This window comes from Pelobates fuscus, chromosome 2 (assembly GCF_036172605.1).
Source record: "Pelobates fuscus isolate aPelFus1 chromosome 2, aPelFus1.pri, whole genome shotgun sequence".
NCBI classification, from domain to species: Eukaryota; Metazoa; Chordata; class Amphibia; order Anura; family Pelobatidae; genus Pelobates; species Pelobates fuscus.
Window position 1 is genome coordinate 421037164 of NC_086318.1, and position 23747 is coordinate 421060910.

Genomic DNA, 23747 nt, shown 5'->3' on the forward strand with positions numbered 1-23747 from the left:
TCTGTCAGTGTCTGGGGGGAGTATCTGCAGTAATACAGAATGTCTGGAGGGAGTATCTGCAGTAACACAGGGTGTCTGGAGGGAGTATCTGCAGTAACACAGGGTGTCTGGAGGGAGTAACTGCAGTAACACAGGGTGTCTGGAGGGAGTATCTGCAGTAACACAGGGTGTCTGGAGGGAGTATCTGCAGTAAAACAGAGTGTCTGGAGGGAGTATCTGCAGTAATACAGAATGTCTGGAGGGAGTATCTGCAGTAACACAGGGTGTCTGGTGGGAGTATCTGCAGTAATACAGAATGTCTGGAGGGAGTATCTGCAGTAACACAGGGTGTCTGGAGGGAGTATCTGCAGTAACACAGGGTGTCTGGAGGGAGTAACTGCAGTAACACAGGGTGTCTGGAGGGAGTATCTGCAGTAACACAGAGTGTCTGGAGGGAGTATCTGCAGTAACACAGGGTGTCTGGAGGGAGTATCTGCAGTAACACAGAGTGTCTGGAGGGAGTATCTGCAGTAACACAGGGTGTCTGGAGGGAGTATCTGCAGTAACACAGGGTGTCTGAAGGGAGTATCTGCAGTAACACAGAGTGTCTGGAGGGAGTATCTGCAGTAACACAGGGTGTCTGGGGGAGTATCTGCAGTAACATAGAGTGTCTGGAGGGAGTATCTGCAGTAACACAGAGTGTCTGGAGGGAGTATCTGCAGTAACACAGGGTGTCTGGAGGGAGTATCTGCAGTAACACAGGGTGTCTGGAGGGAGTATCTGCAGTAACACAGAGTGTCTGGAGGGAGTATCTGCAGTAACACAGAGTGTCTGGAGGGAGTATCTGCAGTAACACAGAGTGTCTGGGGGGGAGTATCTGCTTGTAACATTTATATGCACTGAAAAAAGAAATAAAAAAGAAATAACTTGAAAAAATAAAATAAAATGGTTGCAGCTTCCGAATGAATCTAAAATGGATGCTGTCCAGTAGGTGGGAGGGTTTGCTAGGGAGGGTGTGCTGCTGATTGGCTGGAATGTGCCTGCTGACTGTGAGGTACAGGGTCAAAGTTTACTCAATGATAAAGAATAGGGGGCAGACCGAACATCGCATGTGTTCGCCCGCGGTGGCGGACGCGAACATGCTATGTTCGCCGGGAACTATTCGCCAGCGAACAGTTCGGGACATCACTAGCCGAAGGTAGTGTCAGTTGGGTCCTGCGTGTGCTGATGTCAGAAGTCAGCAGATGGTGGTCAGATAGAAAAGGAATATTGGAGAGGAAAAGGAATATTGGAGAGATTAGAGGCAGTACAGAGGTTGGTGAAGGCAAGATCAAGAGTATTTCCAGCTGTATGGGTTTCTGAATTAGACCATTGCATGAGGCAAAAGGAGGAGGTTACAGAGAGCAGACGAGAGGCATCAATGCAGTTGGGGTTGCTGTTTGGGATATTGAAATCCCCAAGTATAAGGGAAAGAGTGCTAGAGGAGAGAAAGTGAGGTAGCCAGTATGGCGGACCCACTGCCTGTCTGTTAATTGCCTGTCCTTACATTGTGTGTGTTTTCCCCAATTCTTTCGTTGATTGTGCCCGCTCCCCGTTCGGGAGGTCTTCCACGAAGGGAATCCATTCACCTCCCGAACGGGGACCACCCCAATCTCTCATTTAGAATGTTAGGTTAGAATGTTCACAACTCGCAACATAAGTGTCAAACCGCAATGGGAAACAATTAATGAGTGCTTCCCTGGGTGGCCGCCATTCGTACAGGTGAAAGGCCACCAGGGGGAGCGTTCATGTATTTTTTCCCACCTCATTCATCTCCTGAACGAGGGCCCCTATTATAACGTTCACACCAATTAATCAGAACGTTCTCACTCGCCACATAGGTGTAAAATTGCAAGGGAAGTAATTTATTGAGTGCTTCCCTGGGTGGCAGCCGTTCGTATAGACGAATGGTGGCCAGGGGAAGCATTCATACCCCCAAAGGAAGTGCTTTCCTTGTCTGGATATTACCCCAGGACCTCGAGGACGGAGATTAGTCAGGCGAGGGGCCCTGAGATTGGTGTGGGCACTTTTGGGGCACTGGCGAGTTTGGCGGTCTCTCATGAGTCTGAAGGACAAAGAGACCAGCACTTTTCCAGCGAGCAGGCTTTTCTGTGCCTTGGAGACAAAGGCACGGTCCCTTTTTTCCGCGACAAGACTTGGGAATAAGATCCCTGGCGGTTGGTGTGGGAAAACCTGTGGATTTAGTGGCAGGCTAACCCTGTGTGATACACCCCTTGCAGGGGCTTATACATAAAAGCCATGTGTCGTCAATAAAATTGTGTTGTACCTCCAGGACTGTGTGTCGTCCAGTTACTAGGAGGAAATGGGTCTATTGATGATAGCAATTCTTAAAGGATGATAGCAATTCTTAAAGGAGTGGGTTTAAATAGGCGGACAGTGTGAACTTCAAAAGAAGTAAAGGATAGGGCAGCTCAATTGAGTATGCAGCTCAATTAGAAGTCGTTGCAAGGCAGGTGCTCTTGGCAATTGCTTCCTCTTGAGTTTAGCTCCATTGGACTAACCAAACCAGGAAGTAGCAGGAAGTGATATCTGATTAACAGTCATGGGATGTAACAAGGTTAATTCATAAAAGTGTCAATTTCTATTGATAAAGGAGACCCTCTTCACACATAAAGGAGTTCAGGAAACTTAAGTGCTTTAGGGGTTTGGAGTGTCCCTTTAATTTAGAAATTCTCCTTAAAATTAACTTTAAATTCTCACTTTAGTGAATAAATATTGTAATAACACCAAGACTGTACTAAATTCATTGTTATCAAATGCATGAAAAACAAACACGGTAGTCACAGGTATACTACATCAAAATCGCCAACGGGCTTCTGTATAATGCTCAGCGCTACTGAAATAAGAAACATAAAACAGCATAAATAACAAGCATTAAATACATCTATATAAATAACAAATAACAATACCAAGATAAATATATCGGGTAGAGAACTGACAGAAAATCTACAAAATTACATAAAGCTAGTTAATTATGTCATAAAAAATGAATACTTAATTTAAAATATGCTTAAATACTATACTATCATTTCTTAATTTAGTTTTTCTAATATATTGAGTTGTTATATATTTTTTTTAATAATACTTATATTCAGTTTATGATATCTGTAACAAGCAATGTAATGTACATTCCTACATCCTGCCTAATCTGTTCAGTAACAGACTCTTCATTTTAACCTGCCTTCCCATCCTAATTTCATTATGTTTCTGACATTTATTGACACAGCAAACTGGTAATTGTTCGCAATAAAAGTTATAATAAAATCATGTTTCATTACCATTTATTCCAGACTGTGTCACTGTTAGCAAACAAATGGGAACTACAATCACATATTTTATTGAAGAATGGTAGTTGACTATAGGACAAATGCACTCTTAGATACAAGAAAATGAATGTGATAGATAGATAGATAGATAGATAGATAGATTGATTGATAGATATACTAGATAAGATAAGATAGATAGATAGATAGATAGATAGATAGACTAGATAAGATAAGATAGATGGACAGAATTAGAGAGAGATAGCGACAGACAGACAGGTAGATAGATGATAGATAAATTGAGGTCTGCAATGGGATGCTATGACATTAGAAATTATCATTCAGAGACCAATTGTAACCAATATCACCAAAAAAAAAAAGTGGTTAAGCAGTGAATTATGCCCACCAACATTTAGACAGCAAGAGAATGAAGATAGATAGACAGACAGATAGATAAATAGACAGACAGAGACAGATAGATAGATAGATAGATAGATAGACAGACAGAGACAGACAGATAGATAGATAGCTAGATAGATAGATAGATAGATAGATAGATAGATAGATAGATAGATGGGCAGGTAGATAGATAGATAGATAGATAGATAGATAGATAGATAGATAGATAAACAGATAGATATATAGATAGATAAACAGATAGATAGATATATAGATAGATAGACAGATAGATAGATAGATAGATAAACAGATAGATAGATATATAGATAGATAGATAAATAGACAGACAGAGACAGATAGATATATAGATAGATAGACAGATAGATAGACAGATAGGTAGATAGATAGATAGATATATAGGTAGGTAGATAGATAGATAGATAGATAGACAGACGGATGGGCGAGCAGATGAACAACCCTATAAATAATGTAGATTTGTGTATTTTGCCGTGTTTAATGTGAGGTAACATTGTGATGGTGCATTCTGTCAGCACGTGCATTTTGACATTGTATAATATTCAGTAAAATCAGTGTGTGTAGCAATGCATATGCTGGATGATGACACTAAGAAGTTGATGATCTGTTACTTTGCTTTTAATGACAGAACGTGCTTACCCTTTCACCAATACAAACACCAACGCTTTCGAAATTTGGACTTTGTTGTTTCCTTCAGTATGGGCATGGAATAAACCCCTATACATGTCTTTAATATCTTTATTCCAGACAGGTAAGTAAGTACAAAGTCACAACTATTGATGAGTAGGCAAAACAACAACAATAATATTCAAGGAAAAGATTGTCCCCTACTGGGAAATATATTTTAAAGAATATTGAGTATCTTTCATTGAGGTTCTGGTTTTAGTGTAAAAATGGCTTATCAACATTTTTATATCTGGAGAGGATTCTGTCCCTTTAGAGATATTTTGCTATAAATGTGACGGAATGCAGGATAAAGGGACACTCTACATAATATAACATCCTAGGTTCCTTAAACAAGTTATACAGCAATTAGGTCACATGTCCACTATGATGGCAGTGATATGCTCAAATTGCTACAGCTATAAGGCTGCGGTGTCATGCTCACTCACCTTTTTGACCGCATCACTGCTTCCAGACTCCACTCCAGCAGTTCCAACATAGAAACATAGAAACATTGAATGTGACGGTAGATAAGATCAATTCGGCCCATCTAGTCTGCCCAATTTTCTAAATACTTTCATTAGTCCCTGGCCTTCTCTTATAGTTAGGATAGCCTTATGTCTATCCCACGCATGCTTAAACTCCCTCACTGTGTTAACCTCTACCACTTCAGCTGGAAGGCTATTCCATGCATCCACTACCCTCTCAGTAAAGTAATACTTCCTGATATTATTTTTAAACCTTTACCCCTCTAATTTAAGACTATGTCCTCTTGTTTTTTTTTTTTTGTAAATCTTTTTATTGAGGTATTATCATGGCATAGAAAATGCGTAGTAGGTAAGCAGTGTGAAACACGCAGGTTTCTGATATTCGACGTAACATGTCATAACATGAGAAATGCAAATCACTGCGGGATTAACAATAAGGAGACTCGCAGGTCTCTTAGTGGGTAAACATAATGTTCGTGCTGTATGGGTACAGTAGGCACTTAAATAGGTGAAATGGAGAAATCACTCGGAACACTAAGCAAAAGGTAATTATAAGGTTTCCCATGACATGGCTATATGCTAAGGACAGGTGTAGCTAGTGTCGGAGGGCGCCGTTCTCAACTAGTTGTGGGGCATGGGAAAGATACGTAATTATGGAACACCATAGTTTTTGGGCAGGGTGCCAGGGCAGAAGTAAGAAAGGTGGCTCATATGCCTCTATCGGGTTCAGGCGCACAAAACTGTAACTGTGTCGTCAGTCATTCACTCGGACCCATGGATGTTGGGGTTACTATGGGAGTCTTTCACAGTTGGCTATAGGGTCCTCAGGAGGTCACCTGTTCACTTCAGTGTGAGGGTTCGGGCCTAACCACCCTCTGAGACATAATGGTTGGAGGTGTTGCCCCTTCTGTGGCTTTGTGTTCCCAGGGGCCCTTCCCTCATTTTCGGTAACGTAAGTGGTTATGGCCTGTATCGTCGTCCCTCTCGGCAGAGCCTGTGGGTCGCGGGTGTCCCAAATGCAAGTCACTTGCAATTGTCATTGGTAGGTTAGATGACTGGTATGAGTGATTATGTTGTAACAGTGGTGTGTGTATCTGTGTTGTCACGGGGGAGTGTGAGGTGATGTTAGGCGATGTGGCGCCTCATCGTGGGCAAGAAACCAATATCGTCCATCATCACGACACTAGTCATGAAGATGCGAGTTGCTAAAGTTATTTCGCATTTGCTATGGTGCGGGCAGTCGTCTGCGCCTCGTAAAGGCCGAGGGCAGAAGTATCATGGAGATGGAGCCTATGGTTTGGCAAAGCAGTATCTCTCTGGTCCCGGTCTCCATCCCCCGGACCCCGAGACCCAACAGTCGAGCTGCAGCAGAGTTAGAGAGAGATGTGGAGAAATTAAAGGTGAAGGGAGGGGAAGGAGGGGGATAAGGTAGGTTGATCTGCGTCAAGAGGTCCCACAACCTATGTCCTCTTGTTGTGGTAGTTTTTCTTCTTTCAAATACAGTCTCCTCCTTTACTGTGTTGATTCCTTTTATGTATTTAAATGTTTCTATCATATCCCCCCTGTCTCGTCTTTCCTTCAAGCTATACATGTTAAGATCCTTTAACCTTTCCTGGTAAGTTTTATCCTGTAATCCATGAACCAGTTTAGTAGTCCTTCTCTGAACTCTCTCTAAGGTATCAATATCCTTCTGAAGATATGGTCTCCAGTACTGCGTACAATACTCCAAGTGAGGTCTCACCAATGTTCTGTACAATGGCATGAGCACTTCCCTCTTTCTACTGCTAATACCCCTATACAACCAAGCATTCTGCTAGCATTTCCTGCTGCGCTATTACATTGTCTGCCTACCTTTAAGTCATCAGAAATAATCACCCCTAAATACCTTTCCTCAGATGTTGAAGTTAGGACTCTATCAAATATTCTGTACTCTGCCCTTGGGTTTTTACGTCCAAGATGCATTATCTTGCACTTATCCACATTAGATGTCAGTTGCCACAACTCTGACCATTTTTCTAGTTTACTTAAATCATTAGCCATTTGGCTTATCCCTCCTGGAACATCAACCCTGTTACATATCTTAGTATCATCAGCAAAAACACATACCTTACCATCAAGACCTTCTGCAATATCATTAAGAAAAATATTAAAGAGAATGGGTCCAAGTACAGATCCCTGAGGTACCCCACTGGTGACAAGCCCAAGCTTTGAATATACTTCATTGACTACAACCCTCCGTTGCCTGTCACTCAGCCACTGCCTTACCCATTCAACAATATTGGAATCCAAACTTGAATATTTCAGTTTATTGATAAGCCTTCTATGTGCAACAGTGTCAGAAGCCTTACTGAAATCTAGGTAAGCAATGTCTACTGCACCACCCTGATCTATAATTTTAGTTACCCAATCAAAAAAATCAATAAGATTAGTTTGGCATGATCTCCCTGAAGTAAAACCATGTTGTCTCTGATCTTGAAATCCATGTGTTTTTAGATGTTCAACAATCCTATCCTTTAACATGGTTTCCATCACTTTCCCTACTACTGAAGTAAGGCGTACTGGCCTATAGTTGCCCGACTCCTCCCTATTACCTTTCTTGTGAATGGGCACAACATTTGCCAACTTCCAATCTTCTGGGACTACTCCTGTTATCAATGATTGGTTAAATAAATCTGTTAATGGTTTTGCTAGTACACCACTAAGCTCTTTTAATAGCTTTGGGTGTATTCCATCAGGTCCATTGACTTATTTGTCTTTACTTTTGACAGTTGAAATAGAACCTCTTCCTCTGTAAACTCACGTGTAATAAATGACTCATTTATCTTTTTTCTTAACTGAGGTCCCTTTCCTTAATTTTCATCTGTAAATACAGAACAAAAATATTCATTGAGGCAGTCAGCTAGACCTTTATCCTCTTCTACATACCTTCCATCTTTTGTTTTTAATCTAATTAATCCTTGTTTTACTTTTCTTTTCTCATTTATGTATCTAAAAAAAAAAAAAAAGTTCTGTCCCCCTTTTTTACTGACTGTGCTATTTTCTCTTTTGTGTGTGATTTGGAAGCTCTTATAACTTGCTTAGCCTCTTTATGCCTAATCTTATAGATCATTCTGTCTTCCTCACTCTGTTTTTTTATAATTACTAAATGCTAACTTTTTACGGAGTACCACAGTGGTTTCTTGAATGTTTTGCTTTTACTGACAAGCCTAGATGATAGATAAAGAAATTAGGAGAACGGTACTGTCCCTGTATGGTATTAGAAAAAATCTCAGAAATAGTAAAAGGAATGGGTCTTTTATTAATAAAGTACTAAACACACGCACTGAAAGTGACACAATCAGTGGTCATCGCTACCTCAGTGCTGGATAACATAGGTGCCCTTGTATATGTACAAAAGACAAACAACTAGGGCACCAGTCACCGAATAACGGTGAAGTGGATAAGTCCCTAAACCGGTAAACAAGGTGTACTGAGCGGACAAGGGGGGAAATATTGTGTTATTGAACAGACAAGACTATATAGACATGTGCATGAGTCATTTAAATGATAATCTATCCTACAAAATTCTGCCTTCGGATCCAACCACCGTGTTTCTCAATGAACTCAACACCCTGTTAACTGAAGCCAAGACACTTCAGATCATAACTCCAGAGGAATTCAAATTTTTACTACCCCATAACTATCCCACAATCGCAACTTTCTACTGTTTACCCAAAATACATAAGGGAATACGACCACCCCCAGGAAGACCCATAGTATCAGGGAACAACTGCTTAACAGAACGTCTGAGCCAATACTTGGACAAAATTCTACATCCAATCGTACTTACACTACCCTCCTACCTCCGGGACACCAAGACCACACTACAACTCTTACAAGACAAAATAGTCCCCCCTTATACTATGCTGGCCAGTCTAGATGTGGTTGCCCTATACACCAACATACCCCATCACTTTGGCCTCAGAGCATGCCAATTCTTCTTGGAGAACACTACATACAACGACTCCCAAAAGAAATTCTTTATCACAGCCCTCCAATTCATACTGACCCATAACTATTTTATTTTTAATGGGCAGTATTATCTGCAAATATCTGGGACTGCTATGGGGACAACTTGCGCGCCAACATACGCCAACTTGTTCCTGGGATGGTGGGAGCAGCATGTCGTCAAATCAGCTAAATATGACCAATTTCACAGGTTTATTCTAAGCTGGCACAGATATATTGACGACGTGCTGCTCCTCTGGACAGGCCCCATTGATATCTTTGAGGAATTTGTAAAAACCCTCAACGAGACTGAGATCAATCTCAAACTAACTCATGTAATCGATGAACGAGAACTCGTCTTCCTTGACCTAAAAATCTTACTCACGGAAGACGGTACCATCCAAACCGAATTATTTCGGAAATCCACTGCGACTAATAGTCTCTTACATTGGGAGAGCCACCACCCCTACAGATTAAAAGCGTCTATACCTTTCGGCCAATACCTACGAGCCGTAAGAAACTGCTCTGAAGATTCCACCTTCTATAATGAATGCAAACTCCTAAGATCCAGATTTAAAGAGTTAGGATACCCCAATCGGGTCCTCAAGCAAGCATTCCAAAGGGCCAGTGGCATCAACAGACATCTGAGTCTTACGATGACCAAACCCAAAATGGAAACTAAAACACCCAGATGCATTGCCACGTTCGATCAGGGCTGGAACACCATGTCGCATATATTACAGACCAACTGGCCTATCTTACTTCATAACCCTTCCTTGAGGAACAGCTTACCTGACCACCCACCACTGACAGCCCGCCGACCCACCAACCTACAAGATCTCCTTGTCCACAGTCACCTGGCCTCACCCTCCTCACCTGATAACTGGCTATCCAAGACAAAGGGAACCTACAGATGTGGCCACTGCAAGGCATGCCAGTACATCACACCTTCAAAAACCGTCCAGTCTACACAAACCAATATCACCATCACTACCAATGCACTGGTGAACTGCAGCACTACACGCATCATTTATATCATTACATGCGTCTGCGGCACCCAGTACATAGGAAAGACTTTCCAACAGTTTCGCAGAAGAATTCTCCAACACGTCAACTCCATCAACAATACTGTGACCCCAACTCCGGTGTCCAGACACATTAATAACTTCCATGAAGGAAAACCAGAAAACCTAAAATTCCAGGCAATTGAAAGACTTACACCAAACCAAAGGAAAGGAAATTTTAACAAAATCCTTCTACAAAAAGAATCCAAATGGATCTACCTTTTTAAGACATTGACCCCTTCAGGATTGAATGAAGATTTCAACTACACCGCATTCATTCACTGATGAGCACAATACACCCTCTTTTATGCCATCTATTTTTCAGCACCCCTTGGTGCTGCGACGTAACATCATAATCTTAATTGTTATTATGCATTAAACCCCACTTTTTCTCACAAGCATTATTATATCTCTTAACATATGCCACATTACGAATTGCTGGCTGACATCCCTGGTAGGACATCTCCCCGATTATTATATTACTTTAGGTACTCACACTAGGGATTCCATATTGACCACGGTAGTATTAAGCTCGGCACCCCCATCGGGATTATTATTCTCTTGGCATCTCTTTTGCCTTGTACCATTATTGATCATGCCGAGCCACCGTACTATCTGAAAGTTACCAATGACGTCATGCCGGCGGCCTGTCCAATCGGGACCTGGGGCGGGCTTTTATAGCTCACTCCGTTCGGGGAGTCAGTTCCCCCTGATGAGCCTGTGTGTTGGGTGAAACGCGCGTCGGGGCTCCTGACACTGATCCGACTTGGTGTGATCTGTTGACACTTGGTGTGCTACTATATACCTAGCCACCTTAGCTACACTTACGTTCCTTCTTCCTACTGTATTGGAGTTGGATCGATAGACTACAGCCGTCTAAGACTCCTACTGCCACTTTGTTCTCACTTAGCCTAGCACCGTTAGCACTACAGACAGGTGCCCTCGAAGGCACAGATTAGGGCATTTGTTGTTCCACTAACAGATAGTTATTTGAGATTTCTCTTTAGACATAGGTGCCCTTGAAGGCACAGTGCAAGGTTCTCTCACTATCTCACTGGGTGCCATACAAGGGGCACGACCTTACTGCCTCCTTCACGGTGCTATTGAGACACCTCACCTCGAATAGGGTGACTCTACCTGGCTTTGAACAGACTGCGCAATGATTTTAACCTATTGACAAGGGGCACGCACTTCTGTTTACTCTCTCTGTTACTTAAATTAGTACTTACATGGTTAACTGACGATAAGTAACAGCGCTACCCCCTCTTTGTAAATGCCATTTATTTGTTGGCTACTAGTGGATCCTGTCCACAGTGTACCGGACCAAGGCATTTAAAACGTTGACTAACACAGGCTAACTGACGTCTAGTTACTGTGTTATTCCCGGTCCATACACAGGACCTAAGGCATTTAAACGTATGACTGACACAGGCTAACTGACGATTGAATGCTACTGTGTTATTCCTGGTCCATACACAGTATACTGTGCACACAGCACCCCTGCGTAAGGACCTATCCAGACACTGCAGTGATCATTATAAATTATACAGATCACCGTCCTGACGCTCTGCTGTGCCACTGACTAAACCAGTAACTTTAGATACTCTGTATATATACTAGCTACTCTAGTGAGAATCTGAGCTTTCTATATTACTAGGTGTACTACTCTCATCCAGACCTAGAGGTTTGGAGCATTACAATACGAATAACTGACTATTAGCTACTCTATTACCTCCAGGCTTACACTTACCGGCTCAGTACACCTTGTTTACCGGTTTAGGGACTTATCCACTTCACTGTTATTCGGTGACTGGTGCCCTAGTTGTTTGTCTTTTGTACATATACCCTGTTTTTTCCTCACTCCCCGTTGTATATATTCCTCACTTTAGTATTGTTAAGGTTTAGTCATCTGTTTCTGCCTCAGTTATCCAGCACTGAGGTAGCGATGACCACTGATTGTGTCACTTTCAGTGCGTGTGTTTAGTACTTTATTAATAAAAGACCCATTCCTTTTACTATTTCTGAGATTTTTTCTAATACCATACAGGGACAGTACCGTTCTCCTAATTTCTTTGTACCAATTTACTTAGGGTTATCCCCTCATCTGTCCCTCAGATTTAACTTACACTTCTACAGGGCCCACCCCTCGAATCATTTATTCTTAAGGTTTTAGTACCTATTTTTGGCCCTCATTTGGGAAATACGAGCCCACACTTTAGTATCCTCTTAGGCTCGTTACTTACCGGCTATTTCCCCATAACCAGACCGTGCTCACATCTCATGACTGACCTGTTGGAAAAATTGGGTGATCCCAATTTTGGTCAGGATGAGATAACCAATGTCTTTTCTACCAACCCTCTCACAGACAAGGACATTACTAATAATGATATCAATATCTCTTTCTTTGCCATCCAAAAACTTTATCAAGAACAAACCAGGAGCTTCTGGGAGCTAACCAGCTTAAAACAGTACTCACAACAAAAACTAGTACCTAGGGGCTTACGCCCCGACATTCTCCTGCCAGACAAAGTCAGGACCGATGAACAGATTGGGGAATGGAACACGATCTTCCTGGACTGTTCGTTCCGGTTGATGGACTATTTAATTAAATTAGAAACTACCAACTTTGACGAAACTAACCTGAAACTACAAAATGAAATTACAACAATAAAAAACTTTAAGTCAGATAACCTGTATGTCCCCATGGAAAACAAATTACAGCAAAACATCACTAATTATAGACAACATTTAAAGATAAAAAAACACAATAAATTCCAAAGGGATTTTAAAGATTGCAGCAGCGGCGAGATCTTTAGGGAAAAAAGAAAGTACAACAGGAGACCCAGTAATTACAGAGGGTCATCCTCGGGCGAGACTGACTGGTCTGACCAAGACCAACCCCGCCGACCAAGACGCAATAATAAGAGCTCTGACAGGAAAAGAGATCCAAGCGTTCAAACCCATCAAAACAAAAGCATCCTTAGGAGCACTGACAAATCCGTGTCTTTTCTCGACATTCCTCTTGAAACCAGCAATCCCATTACACCTTCCACCACATCCTCGGCGACTTTTTTAGAGCAGGACTCTCCCCGCCAACAACGGGGGAGACTCCGGGACAGGGAACGTTGGGCATACAAAATACAGAATCGAACACAAAGGACATGATCAATAGAATCATCAACTGGTCAGACTTCACATTGCAAACACATCACATTTCTCTCCTGAGCAAAGGCCTTTCCTTTGTACCCACCCCTACCTGTAACAAATTTAACTGGTCTAAAGACATACACTTATTTGGCAGGAAACTTGCACTAAACATCATGCACGCTAAAAAAGACCAACAGGCTGCTAACGATTTGGGCCTCTCCCTAAAGGACTATGAATTATCTAAAATATTAACCAGTCTCCAGGATGAACAGGATCTCAACAGACCTCTCACTGACTTCAAACCACCTAGTTACTTCACCCCCAATTTCAAAGACACCCCACATGTAGACCTATTTGTGGAACTGTCCCTAAACCAATTTGAAACGACCTCCCATCACCCCCCAACTCCAAACAATTTAAGCTCATTAGAACGCAGAGCACTAAAAGAACTCCAATCATTGGACAATATTGTTATCAAACCTGCGGACAAGGGGGGAAATATTGTGTTATTGAACAGACAAGACTATATAGACATGTGCATGAGTCATTTAAATGATAATCTATCCTACAAAATTCTGCCTTCGGATCCAACCACCGTGTTTCTCAATGAACTCAACACCCTGTTAACTGAAGCCAAGACACTTCAGATCATAACTCCAGAGGAATTCAAATTTTTACTACCCCATAACTATCCCACAATCGCAACTTTCTACTGTTTACCCAAAATACATAAGGGAATACGACCACCCCCAGGAAGACCCATAGTATCAGGGAACAACTGCTTAACAGAACGTCTGAGCCAATACTTGGACAAAATTCTACATCCAATCGTACTTACACTACCCTCCTACCTCCGGGACACCAAGACCACACTACAACTCTTACAAGACAAAATAGTCCCCCCTTATACTATGCTGGCCAGTCTAGATGTGGTTGCCCTATACACCAACATACCCCATCACTTTGGCCTCAGAGCATGCCAATTCTTCTTGGAGAACACTACATACAACGACTCCCAAAAGAAATTCTTTATCACAGCCCTCCAATTCATACTGACCCATAACTATTTTATTTTTAATGGGCAGTATTATCTGCAAATATCTGGGACTGCTATGGGGACAACTTGCGCGCCAACATACGCCAACTTGTTCCTGGGATGGTGGGAGCAGCATGTCGTCAAATCAGCTAAATATGACCAATTTCACAGGTTTATTCTAAGCTGGCACAGATATATTGACGACGTGCTGCTCCTCTGGACAGGCCCCATTGATATCTTTGAGGAATTTGTAAAAACCCTCAACGAGAATGAGATCAATCTCAAACTAACTCATGTAATCGATGAATGAGAACTCGTCTTCCTTGACCTAAAAATCTTACTCACGGAAGACGGTACCATCCAAACCGAATTATTTCGGAAATCCACTGCGACTAATAGTCTCTTACATTGGGAGAGCCACCACCCCTACAGATTAAAAGCGTCTATACCTTTCGGCCAATACCTACGAGCCAGAAGAAACTGCTCTGAAGATTCCACCTTCTATAATGAATGCAAACTCCTAAGATCCAGATTTAAAGAGTTAGGATACCCCAATCGGGTCCTCAAGCAAGCATTCCAAAGGGCCAGTGGCATCAACAGACATCTGAGTCTTACGATGACCAAACCCAAAATGGAAACTAAAACACCCAGATGCATTGCCACGTTCGATCAGGGCTGGAACACCATGTCGCATATATTACAGACCAACTGGCCTATCTTACTTCATAACCCTTCCTTGAGGAACAGCTTACCTGACCACCCACCACTGACAGCCCGCCGACCCACCAACCTACAAGATCTCCTTGTCCACAGTCACCTGGCCTCACCCTCCTCACCTGATAACTGGCTATCCAAGACAAAGGGAACCTACAGATGTGGCCACTGCAAGGCATGCCAGTACATCACACCTTCTAAAACCGTCCAGTCTACACAAACCAATATCACCATCACTACCAATGCACTGGTGAACTGCAGCACTACACGCATCATTTATATCATTACATGCGTCTGCGGCACCCAGTACATAGGAAAGACTTTCCAACAGTTTCGCACAAGAATTCTCCAACACGTCAACTCCATCAACAATACTGTGACCCCAACACCGGTGTCCAGACACATTAATAACTTCCATGAAGGAAAACCAGAAAACCTAAAATTCCAGGCAATTGAAAGACTTACACCAAACCAAAGGAAAGGAAATTTTAACAAAATCCTTCTACAAAAAGAATCCAAAGGGATCTACCTTTTTAAGACATTGACCCCTTCAGGATTGAATGAAGAATTCAACTACACCGCATTCATTCACTGATGAGCACAATACACCCTCTTTTATACCATCTATTTTTCAGCACCCCTTGGTGCTGCGACGTAACATCATAATCTTAATTGTTATTATGCATTAAACCCCACTTTTTCTCACAAGCATTATTATATCTCTTAACATATGCCACATTACGAACTGCTGGCTGACATCCCTGGTAGGACATCTCCCCGATTATTATATTACTTTAGGTACTCACACTAGGGATTCCATATTGACCACGGTAGTATTAAGCTCGGCACCCCCATCGGGATTATTATTCTCTTGGCATCTCTTTTGCCTTGTACCATTATTGATCATGCCGAGCCACCGTACTATCTGAAAGTTACCAATGACGTCATGCCGGCGGCCAGTCCAATCGGGACCTGGGGCGGGCTTTTTAAGCTCACTCCGTTCGGGGAGTCAGTTCCCACTGATGAGCCTGTGTGTTGGGTGAAACGCGCGTCGGGGCTCCTGACACTGATCCGACTTGGTGTGATCTGTTGACACTTGGTGTGCTACTATATACCTAGCCACCTTAGCTACACTTACGTTCCTTCTTCCTACTGTATTGGAGTTGGATCGATAGACTACAGCCGTCTAAGACTCCTACTGCCACTTTGTTCTCACTTAGCCTAGCACCGTTAGCACTACAGACAGGTGCCCTCGAAGGCACAGATTAGGGCATTTGTTGTTCCACTAACAGATAGTTATTTGAGATTTCTCTTTAGACATAGGTGCCCTTGAAGGCACAGTGCAAGGTTCTCTCACTATCTCACTGGGTGCCATACAAGGGGCACGACCTTACTGCCTCCTTCACGGTGCTATTGAGACACCTCACCTCGAATAGGGTGACTCTACCTGGCTTTGAACAGACTGCGCAATGATTTTAACCTATTGACAAGGGGCACGCACTTCTGTTTACTCTCTCTGTTACTTAAATTAGTACTTACATGGTTAACTGACGATAAGTAACAGCGCTACCCCCTCTTTGTAAATGCCATTTATTTGTTGGCTACTAGTGGATCCTGTCCACAGTGTACCGGACCAAGGCATTTAAAACGTTGACTAACACAGGCTAACTGACGTCTAGTTACTGTGTTATTCCCGGTCCATACACAGGACCTAAGGCATTTAAACGTATGACTGACACAGGCTAACTGACGATTGAATGCTACTGTGTTATTCCTGGTCCATACACAGTATACTGTGCACACAGCACCCCTGCGTAAGGAACTGACACAGGCTAACTGACGATTGAATGCTACTGTGTTATTCCTGGTCTATACACAGTATACTGTGCACACAGCACCCCTGCGTAAGGACCTATCCAGACACTGCAGTGATCATTATAAATTATACAGATCACCGTCCTGACGCTCTGCTGTGCCACTGACTAAACCAGTAACTTTAGATACTCTGTATATATACTAGCTACTCTAGTGAGAATCTGAGCTTTCTATATTACTAGGTGTACTACTCTCATCCAGACCTAGAGGTTTGGAGCATTACAATACGAATAACTGACTATTAGCTACTCTATTACCTCCAGGCTTACACTTACCGGCTCAGTACACCTTGTTTACCGGTTTAGGGACTTATCCACTTCACCGTTATTCGGTGACTGGTGCCCTAGTTGTTTGTCTTTTGTACATATACCCTGTTTTTTCCTCACTCCCCGTTGTATATATTCCTCACTTTAGTATTGTTAAGGTTTAGTCATCTGTTTCTGCCTCAGTTATCCAGCACTGAGGTAGCGATGACCACTGATTGTGTCACTTTCAGTGCGTGTGTTTAGTACTTTATTAATAAAAGACCCATTCCTTTTACTATTTCTGAGATTTTTTCTAATACCATACAGGGACAGTACCGTTCTCCTAATTTCTTTGTACCAATTTACTTAGGGTTATCCCCTCATCTGTCCCTCAGATTTAACTTACACTTCTACAGGGCCCACCCCTCGAATCATAGATGATAGATAATGTCTACACCCCTTTCATGACGCGGCGCGCGCCGACGTCATGACGCTAATGACGTCACAATGCCGCGTGTGTGCTGTCGTCATGCTGCCAATGATGTCACAGTCCGCCATGACGTCCGAACCCGAAAGTTTTGGGGGCATGGCTTCCACTTTAATGAGTCAGCATATAAAAGGCTGACTCACACATAGGACTTTGCCTTGTTGTGGTTCTTTTGTTAGTTCCCAATAGCGCTTCCTACCTGATTGTTCTTTTTGGTATCTTGACCTCGGCTATCTGACTACTCTCCATTCTCCTGTTCTTGACTCGGCTCGCATTCCTCGCTTATTCTCATATCAGGTTCCCTAGTATTCGGCTAGTATACTTGTTTTTATTTATTGAGATATGGTGTTACTTTTTTTTGGTTAGTGTCAGAAGTTAGACGTTTGTAGGTATATATCTATAAATATATATATATATTTTTTTTACATATATATTTGTATATATGTAATAATAATATATACTGTATTCTATAATATACAGTATTTATTTATTAAATATATAGTATAAACATACAAATATAGATGTCTTCCCCTCTATTGGTCACCTCTCATTCTATCTGTGAATAAAATCAATATTTAGTTGCTACCCCCTTCTTTATCTTTTTCCCCCCCAATCATCTGTTTTTTTTTGCGTCAGAGGTAGTACTCTGAATACCAAATGAAAAGAACATATTCAGCCATTGCGCTAGTCATTTTATCGGTTATACATTTGAATGATGCTTCGGTGATACGACATTCAGCAGAATAACCTAGAGGTCCAAATCAGGCTAAATCAGAATGCACAAGTCTACTAACTGTCCCATTTGTGTAGGTGAGCACTATACACGAATTGGTAGCTGCGGTATTATCTATTTTTTTGTTTTATTTTTGCCAAATATTTTGCTTTTCTGTTTTTAAAGTTATAGAGCCGATTTAAACACTTTTCCTTCTTGCATGCTTCCAACAAAAAAGGTTACATTGTGATATAAATAACCCGACTCTACAGTAGGGATTGTCATGCATTGCCTGCTTTCAAACCAGCGGCAGTAAATTCGTGGAAACCATTAATTGAGAGAGGGCTCATTCTAGATCTGTTTTATACATAACATTTTCATATTGCTATAAAACCAGAATGTGTTGCTGAACCCATACCTGGTTTGTGCATTTATAAAAATCTGGAAACTAGCAATTTCAGAGACTGTAAAAAAAATTGAGGTCAGGAAACAAGTTCCATAGAAGCGGAATCTAAATATAAAGCCTTAACTCCCCGCAGGTTACTCTGATCTTTGGAGTATGAACAAAGAAATGTTGCACAGTCCTTTCCTCAGAATTACTATTTTCAATGTATAGTTATATAAAAATGATTTAATTTTTAAAGTATTGTTTTTATTAGGCCGAGCCACTAGGCACTTGTTCACTAAGGTGCTATTTGTGAAGTATAGGCATGGGAATTGCAAGCTGTAGGCCAAAGTAGCTAAAAATGGAAAGACAACTGGTTTGGACAATATTTACAATGTTTCTAATGAAAGGTTTGTCCTAAAATTTGGAAATCCATTGTCAATATTCAATAGTCTGCGTAGAAATTTTGTAAACCCCTCTTGATCCATAGTTAGGTGTGGAAGACAATAAAAAAAAGAAAATGGAAGAAAGCTTGTATGTATTTTTACACTACAAATATCTGTGTGTGTTTTATATATATAAAACCAAGAAGGTTATGGTGGGGAAACAATTGTGATTGAAAACCCCTTCCACCTGAAGTCTGTGGATAGTTAATAGAATGTTAAACAAAAATCTGCACACCAGTCAAGCCATAAGACTTGCTCTTCCCACAGAAATTTGCAGTGATGTTACTACCGCAAAGGATTCTGGGTGGGCATATGCAAATTGGTTTAACAAAGAATCACATTTTTGCCTCATTCCATTTTAAACATGGATTCGTTTGAGTCTGTGTTTGCTGTATACAACAGCTTCGAAACACAACTCAGGAAACCATGCAAAGCCAGTGAACCACTCATGGACAATAATGCAAATCATCAGCATGAGGTTGGTTACTGGTTTGCTTATTGAGGCTTGGTAGTCCACAGACCTCAGGAGGAAGGAGTTTTCAATCACAATTTCCCCCCACCCAGGGCCGGTGCAAGGGTTTTTGCCGCCCTAGGCAAAATAAAGATTTGCCGCCCCCACGCCCCCCCTCCCACCCACTCCCTGAGTGACATCGCAATGCCCCACCCATATGATCTGCCATATGAACTAATGCCAGTGCTGCACACAGTGTGTGTTTACATTTAAAAGCCTGCAAGAACAAACTATAGACACCAGAACCACTTTATTAAGCTGCAGTGGTTCTGAGGACTATAGTGTCCCTTTAATGTAAGGTTAATTACAGATTAGTGTCACTAATAATATACTAGATTACCTATTTACAATCAGATGAGGATGGTGATGGGCTCTGGCTGCAGTCTGGCTCCAGTGGTCTGGTGTAGAACAGGATCTCTGGAGGCTGTTTGTTACTGTGGTCACAAAATTCAATGTTCTGGAAGAATGGGAAGCAGCTCCATTTTTTGGGGCCCCTTACACAGCTCAAGGTCTGGGCCCCAGGGCCTGACTGTGAGTATGCCCATAAGGCCCACCCATAAGTCCACCTACATGTTCCACCCATGAGTTCGCTCACAGGGAGTGGAGTGTGTAGGGGATGTGTTATGTGTTACTGTAGAGGATCTAATGTGTGTGCTTATGGAATGTAGTGTATAGGGATATGAGTTTGTGTAGGTGATGCAGTGTGTTTGTGTGTAGTGGAAGCAGTGTGTTTTTGTGTAAGGGATAGAAAGCCGCGTGTGCTTGTGTATGTAAGGGATGCGTTAAGTGTGTGTAAGAGATGCATTGTGTTTCTGTGTGTGTGTAAGAGAAGCAGTGTGTGTTTGCATGTGTGTGTAAGGGATGCATTGTGTGTTTCTGTGTATATGTGCAAAGGATGCATTGTCTTTATGTGTAAGGGTTGCATTGTGTGTGTGTGTGTGTGTGTGTGTGTAATGGATGCATTGTGTGTTTCTCTGTGTGTAAGGGAAGCATGTAGTGTTTCTGCGTGTATAGGGATGCATTGTGTGTGTGTGTGTGTGTGTGCGTAGTGTGAAAGAGCTCCCTGTCATGTCCCCTGTCCTATAGAGCTCTCCCTTCCATCCCTTAGAGATCTCCCCTGCCCCTTAGTGGTCTCTGCTCTCCCACCCACCTCCCTTAATGGTCTCCTTTTCTTCTCCCCCCCCCCTCCCTGTAATTTTCTATTCCCCCCCTCCCAGTAATCTTCTCTTCTTCTCCCCCCCTGTAATCTCCCCTCTCCCTCCCTGTAATCTTCTCTTCTTCTCCCCCCTCCCTCCGATCTTCTCCACTCCCCCCTCCCTCCGATCTTCTCCACTCCCCACCTCCCTCCGATCTTCTCCACTCCCCACCTCCCTCCCTTTAATCTGCTCTCCCCCCTCCCTCCAATCTTCACTCCCCCCTCCCTCTAATCTTCACTCCCCCCTCCCTCCAATCTTCACTCCCCCCTCCCTCCAATCTTCTCTCCCCCCTCCCTCCAATCTTCTCTCCCCCCTCCCTCCAATCTTCTCTCCCCCTCCCTCCAATCTTCTCTCCCCCTCCCTCCAATCTTCACTCCCCCATCCCTCCAATCTTCACTCCCCCCTCCCTCCAATCTTCTCTCCCCCCTCCCTCCAATCTTCTCTCCCTTCTCCCTCCAATCTTCTCTCCCCCCTCCTTCCCTGTAATCTTCTCCCCTCCTTCCCTGTAGTCTTATCTCCCCCACTCCTTCCCTGTAGTCTTCTCTCCCCCACTCCTTCCCTGTAGTCTTCTCTCCTCCACTCCTTCCCTGTAGTCTTCTCTCCCCCTCCCACCCTGTAATCTTCTCTCCCCCCTCCTTCCCTGTAATCTTCTCTCCCCCCTCCTTCCCTGAAATCTTCTCTCCCCCCTCCTTCCCTGTAATCTTCTCTCCCCCCTCCTTCCCTGTAATCTTCTCTCCCCCCTCCTTCCCTGTAACCTTCTCTCCCCCTCCTTCCCTGTAATTTTCTCTCCCCCCTCCTTCCCTGTAATCTTCTCTCCCCCCTCCTTCCCTGTAATCTTCTCTCCCCCCTCCTTCCCTGTAATCTTCTCTCCCCCTCCTTCCCTGTAATCTTCTCTCCCCCCTACTTCCCTGTAATCTTCTCTCCCCCCCTCCTTCCCTGTAATCTTCTCTCCCCCCTCCTGCCCTGTAATCTTCTCTCCCCCCTCCCTGTAATCATCTCTCCCCCCCTCCAATCTTCTCTCCCCCTCCAATCTTCTCTCCCCCCTCCCTCCCATCTGCTTTCCCCCCCTTTAATCTTCTCTCCCCCCCTCCCCTTCCCTTCCTGTAATCTTCTCTCCCCCCCTCCCCTTCCCTCCCTGTAATCTTCTCTCCCTCCTCCCCTTCCCTCCCTGTAATCTTCTCTCCCCCCCCTCCCCTTCCCTCCCTGTAATCTTCCCTCCCCCCCTCCCCTTCGTTACAGGGAAGGGGAGGTGAGGCAGTACGGCAGCCGCCTGAGCACTCTCTATAAAGCGCTCAGGCGGCTGCAGTATTTGAAGGGCCGGCCATGGGGGCGCAGGGCGCCCCCTCCTATATGACGCCCTAGGCGACTGCCTGGTTCGCCTTATAGGAAGCGCCGGCCCTGCCCCCACCATAAACACTGCCAAGCCTCAATAAGCAAACCAGTAAACTGTTCCTTTAAGGATCATTTCACAATCATATGAGATTTTCATGAAACGTACAACGGGCAATCCTTTGTTATGAGTTACCATGTATTATATCTGGACGCCAGTTCAAATGACTCACTGTACTAGTGTGCCTAGAACATAACAGAGCCCACTACCTTCTGAACGCAATGCCATCTGGCCTCGCACCATGTGCAAATCCTTTTACAACCTCATTGAACGGGGCCATGTTCCCACTTCTTATTCATATTTCTGTTTCTATATAAAAAAAAAATTAAAACGCCCACAGAACTCTTGGAGAGATGGTACTTGCAAACCATGTGGCAGAAATTATGTAAACCACAATGAAACCTCTGTACACATGCTGCACAGGGTAGATTATAGTGACCTTTCCCACCGTAGATTCTCTCACTGTGTTTTTCTTATACACGGATTTCCAATATTGTGTGACCTCCAGTCTCAAGCTGGACTGCATGTACTGTATGTAGGCTGCGTCTCATCACAAGAGCCATCCATCACCTCCTCGCAGGCTGTAGCGAACAGAAGCTAAAATATTGTTTACAATCGCAAATAAAAAAACTTTATATTTTGAATGATGTAAATAGAAATCAGGACGGAACTGGACATTGAGCGAACAAGGCGAATGGACCGTAGCAAACAGATGAGAATTACACTACCTTGGAATAGTGATATAAACCAGCACACTGTTTTTATCTCGTTTACTGAAATCCTGATACAAATGATGGAGGATGTTCTATGCGCAACATAAATATAATGTGTTTAATGTTATCATTCTTTTTTTTTTTTTTTATATTATTAAATTTTGTTGTGCAGAGATAGACATTTAAGGATTACGTAACATATCACACAAAAGCCAATGCAGCAAGAACAATTGCGATAAAGGACATGTCAAGGGGCCTGAGTAAAACTAGTCATGTCTAAGTTCTAAGGTATATGAAGGATAGAGGACAGCATGCTTGTTAAAGACATGGACATTAATAAAACAAGAGATAGTTAGCGTGAATATGAAAACATGCTCGACTTCAGTAAGGGGTAGAGACATCTCAAGCACAATTCTATCTAGGTGAACATAGAGCGACTGAGAGATATTGGAAGGTAGAACTGCTAATGAGGTCAGAAAGTAAATACCACTGGTCTGTACAAATAACTATAGATGGGAAATGTTATCAATAATTATATAGTAATTCACAAACGGAGGATACCGCACTCACACTTCAGAATACAGGTGCTTATCAGGCCCAGTGTTTTCAAAACCCAGTTTAAAAGATAAACTAAATTAGGTCCAGGAACTCAGCGTTGATGCAGAAGGGCAGGTTTATTGGAACAAAAAGTGTAACGTTTCGGTCTACACTTGATAAAGGCTTCTGTGTAGGCTGAAACATTGTACTCTCTGTTCCAATACACCTGCATTTCTGCAGCAATCCCGAGAGCCTGGACCTAATTTATTTTATCATTCATTTTATAGTAACGAGAGAGCTAATATTCATGTGAAATTACCTAAAATGATCAATAATTGTGTATTTATATACTTTACAAATTTAAAAACTAGGGCATAATCTGAGGGGGGCGGGGGGAATTAATGGGATTCTGTA